The sequence below is a fragment of the Drosophila innubila genome, assembly GCF_004354385.1.
Source record: "Drosophila innubila isolate TH190305 chromosome 3L unlocalized genomic scaffold, UK_Dinn_1.0 0_D_3L, whole genome shotgun sequence".
Lineage (NCBI taxonomy): Eukaryota > Metazoa > Arthropoda > Insecta > Diptera > Drosophilidae > Drosophila > Drosophila innubila.
This window is the reverse complement of record NW_022995376.1, coordinates 1,667,004-1,673,959: the sequence shown is the minus strand read 5'-3', so window position 1 is coordinate 1,673,959 and position 6,956 is coordinate 1,667,004. Positions and strand designations below refer to the sequence as shown.

The window sequence follows — 6,956 nt, the reverse complement described above, 5'->3', positions numbered from 1 at the left end:
ATAATAAAATATAAGCAGCAGGTAGGAAAATTTAGCGCGCCAAACAGAAACAAAAAAAGGCGAGTGAAAACAAAAAAAAAACAGCATATGAGAAATGCGCGGTTTCCATTCATAAAAAGCAGCGTAACATGCAATCCACAAAGGAAAGGCAAAAGCAAAAGCAAACACAGGAGCAAAAACAAACGTCTGCAAAGTCAGAGAGAGCGCTGCAGAGAGCAAGAGAGCGTGAGTTGTGAGAGCAGCGCTCTGCAACGTCAACAAGTTCTGCGCGTCAGCTGATTGTGTGGATGCCAAGTGGATGCTATGCGTACACCAGTTGCGCCTTGTGGATGTCAAGGCTTGTTTATTGCCTGAACAGCTGTTCGGCGCTGTCGCTGCCTCAGTCGCTGTCGCTGTCGCTGTCGCTGCCGCTGCCGCTGCCACCGCAATGGCAACACTTTCGACAGGCGCACAGGAAATAGACAAGCAGCGCAGTCAGCGTCAGCTGCTTCTGCTGTTTTTGGGTTTTTCAGCATTTTCAGTTGGTTTTCCATTGCGGCGCCGCACGCACGTGTCTCGGCAAACGCTTCGGACAGCTTCGGTCTGCATCTCAGCTTATCTCCAGTCTCATTCGCCTTTTTCTGTGTTGTCAAAAAAAAAATAAATAAATAAATAAAGGCAGCAGAAAAAAAAAATAAATTGAAATATCTTTGGAAAATGCTTCGCCTGCTGCTGACATCTAGTTGAAGTGTTATTTCTACCAAAAAATTATAAAAAAATAAATAAGTATGAAAAATGATAAATGCAATTCGCGTCTTGACTTTAATTGAAATCGTGTAAACGCTGTCTCAGTTGGAGCTACAAAACATCCGTCTGAGGTGAGTTCTACAGCTCGTCAAGTCTCCAAAACCTCCACCTTATCGAATAAAAGTTTTGGCAATTTACAAAGCTGCTTTGATGAGGATTTTGTGGCTTTGCAAAACCCATTAACCATCCTTCTTTGACCAGTTGCTAAATTTAATTAAAATTACGCTAAAGTACTTGTCAAACGAGTTGAGTATTAAAGCCAGGACAGCAAAAATTTTTAGATTTTGCTTCAGTTGGCAGCTCAAACAATCTGAGCACAAGCTATTGATTTCATTTTATATATTAATATTTTCTCAATACTTTTTACTTTTGTTAATTTTTTAAGTCTTCAAAATTATTTAATACAAAATTTAGCTAAGTTTTTTATAATTTAACGGAAGATACAAATTTTACTATTATTTCTGCTCAGTAAAAAACTAATTTAGAAGAAAATTACAAATTAGCAATATATAGAATATAATTATTTTTCTACTGAATCGGACCGTTATTTGTAGGATGGATTATTTTGAATAAATTTCGTACATCAAAATTATTTTATTTTCTCAATTTAATTTTTAAAGCATAAAAAATTAGTTAATAGTTTTTTTTGATTTGATAATAATTGTTTTATATTATTTTTGCACTGCTTAAATCAAGTTAAAATATAATAAGGTATGGAAAAATATGTAATATGCAATTCATATAACTATTTGGCTATCCTGAATCGAACCTTATTTTTTTAGGATACACAATTTAATTTATAGTTTGAACAGCACAAATATTATTGAATAATTATTATTATTGAAATAATTACATAATTTAATTTATAGTTTGAACAGCACAATTATTATTGACAGAAATTAAATTGATTTTTCTTACCCAACTGTTTTCTTATTATTCTTAACTTTTTAAACACTCAGAATTATTAAATAAAAAAAATACTTTTAAGTTTGCAATTATTAAATTTACTATTATTTTTCCACTGCTTTAGTTGCAAGCTAAAATTTAATGATATACAGTAGAATATAAATAAGTATGCAATTTATGTCATTATTATTATTTTTTTTTTCGAGCCGAAACTATACCCTTGGCTTAAACTATGTTCTATTTTATCCCCGAGCGCTTATCTATTTTTATTCTCATGCCACATGTTCCACCACTTATGGCTATTACAAGCCTTAAAGCCTTAGGCGATAGAAGAATGAGCTTTTCGGTTTTCTTTTATGATCAATGCTGTCGCAAAAGTGCAATCGAAGGACTCACAACACCACAACACCACACAGCTCCTCAACTATCAACTGGGGTGTAGTTTTCCCTGGAAAGTGTAAATGAAATTTATGTGTTTTCCATAAAATATATTTTTATAGTCAATAGACGTCGACCATAAACAGTAAAAGTGACTCAAAATCATTTGTACAGCTGCTTGGATCGTCATAAAATTCACTTTTCACTTTGTATGCAGGCAAAAAACACACAAAATGAAATAAAAAGGGAAGCAGCTCATATAAAAATCAACTTAAAGCAGCAGTCAAGAAAAGCCGAAAGTAAAATAAAATGACAACAAATAACAAATACGAATAAGAAACATAAAGTGAGGCGAGAAACACCGCAAACCTCAAAGCACATAAACGTGAAATTTTTACATTTCTGCTAGATTTGTATCTTTCCGACTGCCAGGGAAGTAAGAGGAAGCAGCAGGAATTTTCCTTTTTTACGGCCACACAATGAAAATTGTTAAGGGAGAAGGAGAGTCCAGAAATTTGTGTAACAAAAGCCAAAGAGAAGCGCTAACAAATGAACACGAAAGGTTTGTTTGTTTTGGCTAAAACATTTGTGCCCAGTTGTTGGCGTTGAGATAACGCCAAAGTTTTCTAATTTCCCTCAAGGAAATTGCCACACAAGTTGGCTAAAAATCCGAGTCCGAGTAGTGCAAGCCTTTTACCAATTTATTCTTGTACTCTTACAATATTTATGCAAACAGCCAAAGATTCTGGTCTGCTGTCAATAAAAGCCAGAAAACACATAAACATTTCAATTTGAGTGGAAATAACATGAGCATATCTCGCATATTTTTTTTATTTTGTGGTTTTCCCTTTATTTTTCCTATACATTTTCTATTTATGCAGCTGTCAAAATGTTTGAATTTGTGCGTTGGATTTAATTGACTTTTCCACTGCGGACACATTTAGTTGACTCGCTATTTTTTTGGTGGCGTCAAAAGGCAACAAATACATTAAGTAAATTATATAGTTGAGAGTTGAGAGACTGAGCAATACCCTGCAAATTATACACTATGAAGAACTGTTTAAACTTTATTCAAATTATCATATATCAACTTACCAACTTTTCACTTTTAATTTAAACTAACTTCTCTTTATAACACTTGTAATTTTTAGTCTATTGTTAAATTAAAATTTATGATTTACTTAAATTTATTTATTTATTTTTTTTTAACTATCAATGCCTTATTTGTTATCCTTTCAGTCTGAAATTTTAATTTATATCTATCCGACTTTTCTTAGTTAATGTTAAATAAATTAATAATTAAATTAAATTAATTTGGAAAAATAAAAATTATGAAATAAACAAGTTTTTAAATTTTAATTATTGGTTTAAATTTTGAGTTTACTCTTTTTTATGTAAAATAATTATTTATTTAAATGTGTAATATAACTTTTATTAATATTTGAATAATTAAATATAAATTGCCTAAAGTTATAAATGATAAATATAAATTCTATCCCCAGTCGAGTCTACCCTCCCACAGCGCTGCTTTGCATACAGGGTATACACAGTCAGCTATTGAATGTGAACATAAATTTGCTTCTCTAATGTTTGATGTCTGTCATATTCGTCATATTGGGACAAAGTCAAATGTCAATAGCCGCACAGTGCAGTGCAGAAGTAATTGCAGACTCTGCGACTCAGTTGGACTCTTCGAAAATGGGATTCAATGGCAGACAAGTTGGTCAAGTTCATAAGAATTGTCGCACAAGTTGAAGCCAATTAATTTCTGCAACTGCCAATGAGACTGTAATTGTATTTTGTGGTTTCAACTCAACTCAACTCGGCTCAATTCAATTCACGTCGAGTCAAATTATGTATCTAAAGGCAGCGCATCCTTTGTCTCCGTTTAACCACAACTTGATCTCCCTTTACTGTAGCAATTTGGCTGAAAGAAAACTCCGTTTTCACATTTTTCAACTGCTTGAGACTTTCAACAGCTGAGTATACTTTTCAAGTCAAGCAATTGTTTTAAATGAGTTTTGTATTTATTTATTTTCAATATTTATTTATTTAAAGTTAAACAGGAGCAGTCGGCCATAATTCATTTGAGTTTTAAAGTGAAATTTGAGATAGCGAGTAAAAATTAATAAATAAAATAATTATAATACATATGTAATTTTAATTTAATATTTAGAGGATAAAAAATATTAAATGTTTTAATTTTTATTTAATACTGAAAGAATAAAACTTAAAAATGTCTGAAGAAATTCATAAGAAATGCAGTTCATCGAACCTTAATTACAAGAATTGAGGAAAACTCAGAAATTACATTTATTTAAAACTCTTTTATAACTTAAACTGTCACAGTCAACATGACGTATGCTTAATATGCACACATTACGTATACGTTATGTGTACCTTAAGCTCACAATGCCTTTGTAACAATTCGTGAAAATATAAAACCCTTTAATGAGCACTCTCTAACTACTTATTTGACTTGAAAAGTTCGCAGAAAAAAATATTGCGTATACGCCAAGCGTGCCGCTTTATTGAGAATCCATTTTAGCGTTATGCATCGCATATTCATAAATTCACAACTTTTCAACGGGAAGCGAAACATTTTACAGCTTGTAAAAAGTTGCGCCCCAACTTTGTGATTACCAAGAAAATTGCGCATACGCCATGTGTGTGTGTGGGGGAGAAAAACGTGTGAAATGTGTAAAAGTGATAATGCAAGCAATGTGTACCTTGAGAAGGCAAATGAATGGCAATGGGTTTTGATAACATTAAGACCTTTTTAGCCACAAATGAGACACATCAAGTATTTGTCTAGCCGGCCCTTTGGATAAATTCAAACGACTCTTTAGATGGCAAACAATTTTTCAATAAAACTTGCGGGCAAAGCAAGAAAATTTGAATACCAATATCAAGAGCTACACACTGATGAAAAAACGCATAGGAAAAAATTATTGCAGTCAAATACAAAATAAACGTATTCAAATAAAATTTTTTAGTTTGAATATACGACTTTGATTTAAGTAATTAAATTGAATATAAAATTATTCAAAATTAGCTGTACTATATTAAAAATTATTATTTAATTAAAATATGTTGGACTATTTCATAATTTTTTGAATATACCTAGATTTTTTTTATTTTACACTGTTCAATATTAAATTGGTTTTTTTACATTCCATCTTGTCAGTTTTAATTTTACATTTTGTATGATTTTAATTTAATTTTTTTTTTTATTTAAAATCTTTATTAAATATTCTAATATTAAAATTTCAGAGCATTTTTCTCTGGGTGTTGAACAATTTGATTCTCAAGTGGCAAGTGGCAAACCGAAAGATTTATATGGGTGCGGTTGACAAAGTTGCAGACGACTGATAAAAGACCACGTGACCCAAATGTGGTTGTAACTATGCGTTTGTAAGTTGTAAGCCTTTTTTGCATGCTAGACCCTTAAATGGATCAATATTTCATGCTGCCAAGCTTATGTTCGAGGTCCACTTGGAGTCCCTTTGCGGGCAACAGTCGCGTTTAAGTAGTGCAAATAAATCTGTGTACCATGTGTGTACCAGCAAGACACAAAAACTGTTACGTATGCATTAAACTGTTGCAAGGTCAATGCCAAGAAGAAAGAGTATGAGAACGAGAACGAGAGAGAGGGGAGAGAGAAAGAGGCAGAGGGAGAGGGAGGGAAATGCATCACGTCCCATCAACAGCCTGAGCATCAAAGTGGATATGCATGAGTGAAGGCGTATCCATATTGCATATAGTACTAGTAACATCAGTGCGAATATTCGCGCTTTCTCAATCTCGAACAGTGATGCCAACTACTCGCTACAAAAATAAAATAAAATAAAATGAAATAAGCAGAAAAAGTAGGAATTAAAAGCATGAAAGCATAAATGAAGTAAAAACTACAGATTTAATTTAAATATTTAAATAGATGATGACTAACAAATGTGTTAATTAATAGACACGACTATTTTAGCGTAGAAATATGATATATAATATTTTAATATTTAATATTTTCAATATTTGCAAAAATATTGTACAATAAGTTTATTTTTACTAATTATTATTTATAAATAAATTTAAAGGAAATGATTATAATTATGATTTATAAACTTTCAACTTTTCTTTCTTAAAAAAATGCATTTATAATAAAAAGTAAGAAATAATAAAATATAGTACAAGCTGAATAGATCAAAAAATTTAACAGAATTTTAAAAAATATATTAGATTCATTAAAAGCATGAAAGCATGAATTATGTACAGAATACAGATTTAATTTAAATATTTGAGTAGATGATAATGGTTTCTGATTAACAAATGCTTAAACTGAAAACACGATTATTTTAGCGTAGAAAAATTATAAAGAAGCTCCTAAATAAATGTCTTCAATATTTGCAAAAATATTGAAAAATAAGTCAATTTTACTCATTATTGTTGATAAATAAATTTAATAGCAATTATAATAGTTATATGTTATTAATAAACTTTAGTTATAAATGGATTTGCAATTAAAAGTAAGAAATAATAATATATAATACAAGCTGAACAGATCAAAAAACGGATTAGAATATTTAAAAAATTTTAGAGTCATTAAAATGTTGATTTTACTATATTTATTTTTACTAAAATGTGTTTTTATTTGGCAGAAGCAGTTTCAAAAAGTACAACACTGCCAACACAGATGCCAACAATCCCCTCCCTCCCTTTGCTTGCAGTAGCAAAAGCATTGCATAAATCTAGGCGAATATTAAGCATACGCAATGTGGCGCAGGAAATGCTTATAAAACAATCTGTCTGTGAAAGAGAGAACACGGTTAGAAGTGCAGGGGGAAAATCTGTTGCAAGAGTGCAGTAGAAATGCAGTCATAAATGATGATTAC

The 6,956-nt window shown here is 31.2% G+C and overlaps 1 protein-coding gene across 2 annotated transcripts in view; it reads left to right on the top strand.

The window, feature by feature from the left end:
* The first annotated feature begins 435 nt into the window (after nt 1–435).
* LOC117788473 (sex peptide receptor) overlaps nt 436–6,956 on the top strand; it is a 31,083-nt gene continuing 24,562 nt past the window's right edge. Inside the window, exons 1-2 of one of the 2 annotated variants that reach the window (XM_034627255.1) lie at nt 436–857; nt 5,344–5,491. The gene's annotated coding sequence lies outside the window, so the exon portion shown is untranslated. The remainder of the gene's footprint in view (nt 858–5,343; nt 5,492–6,956) is intronic. The other variant, XM_034627254.1, reaches the window with a different exon arrangement.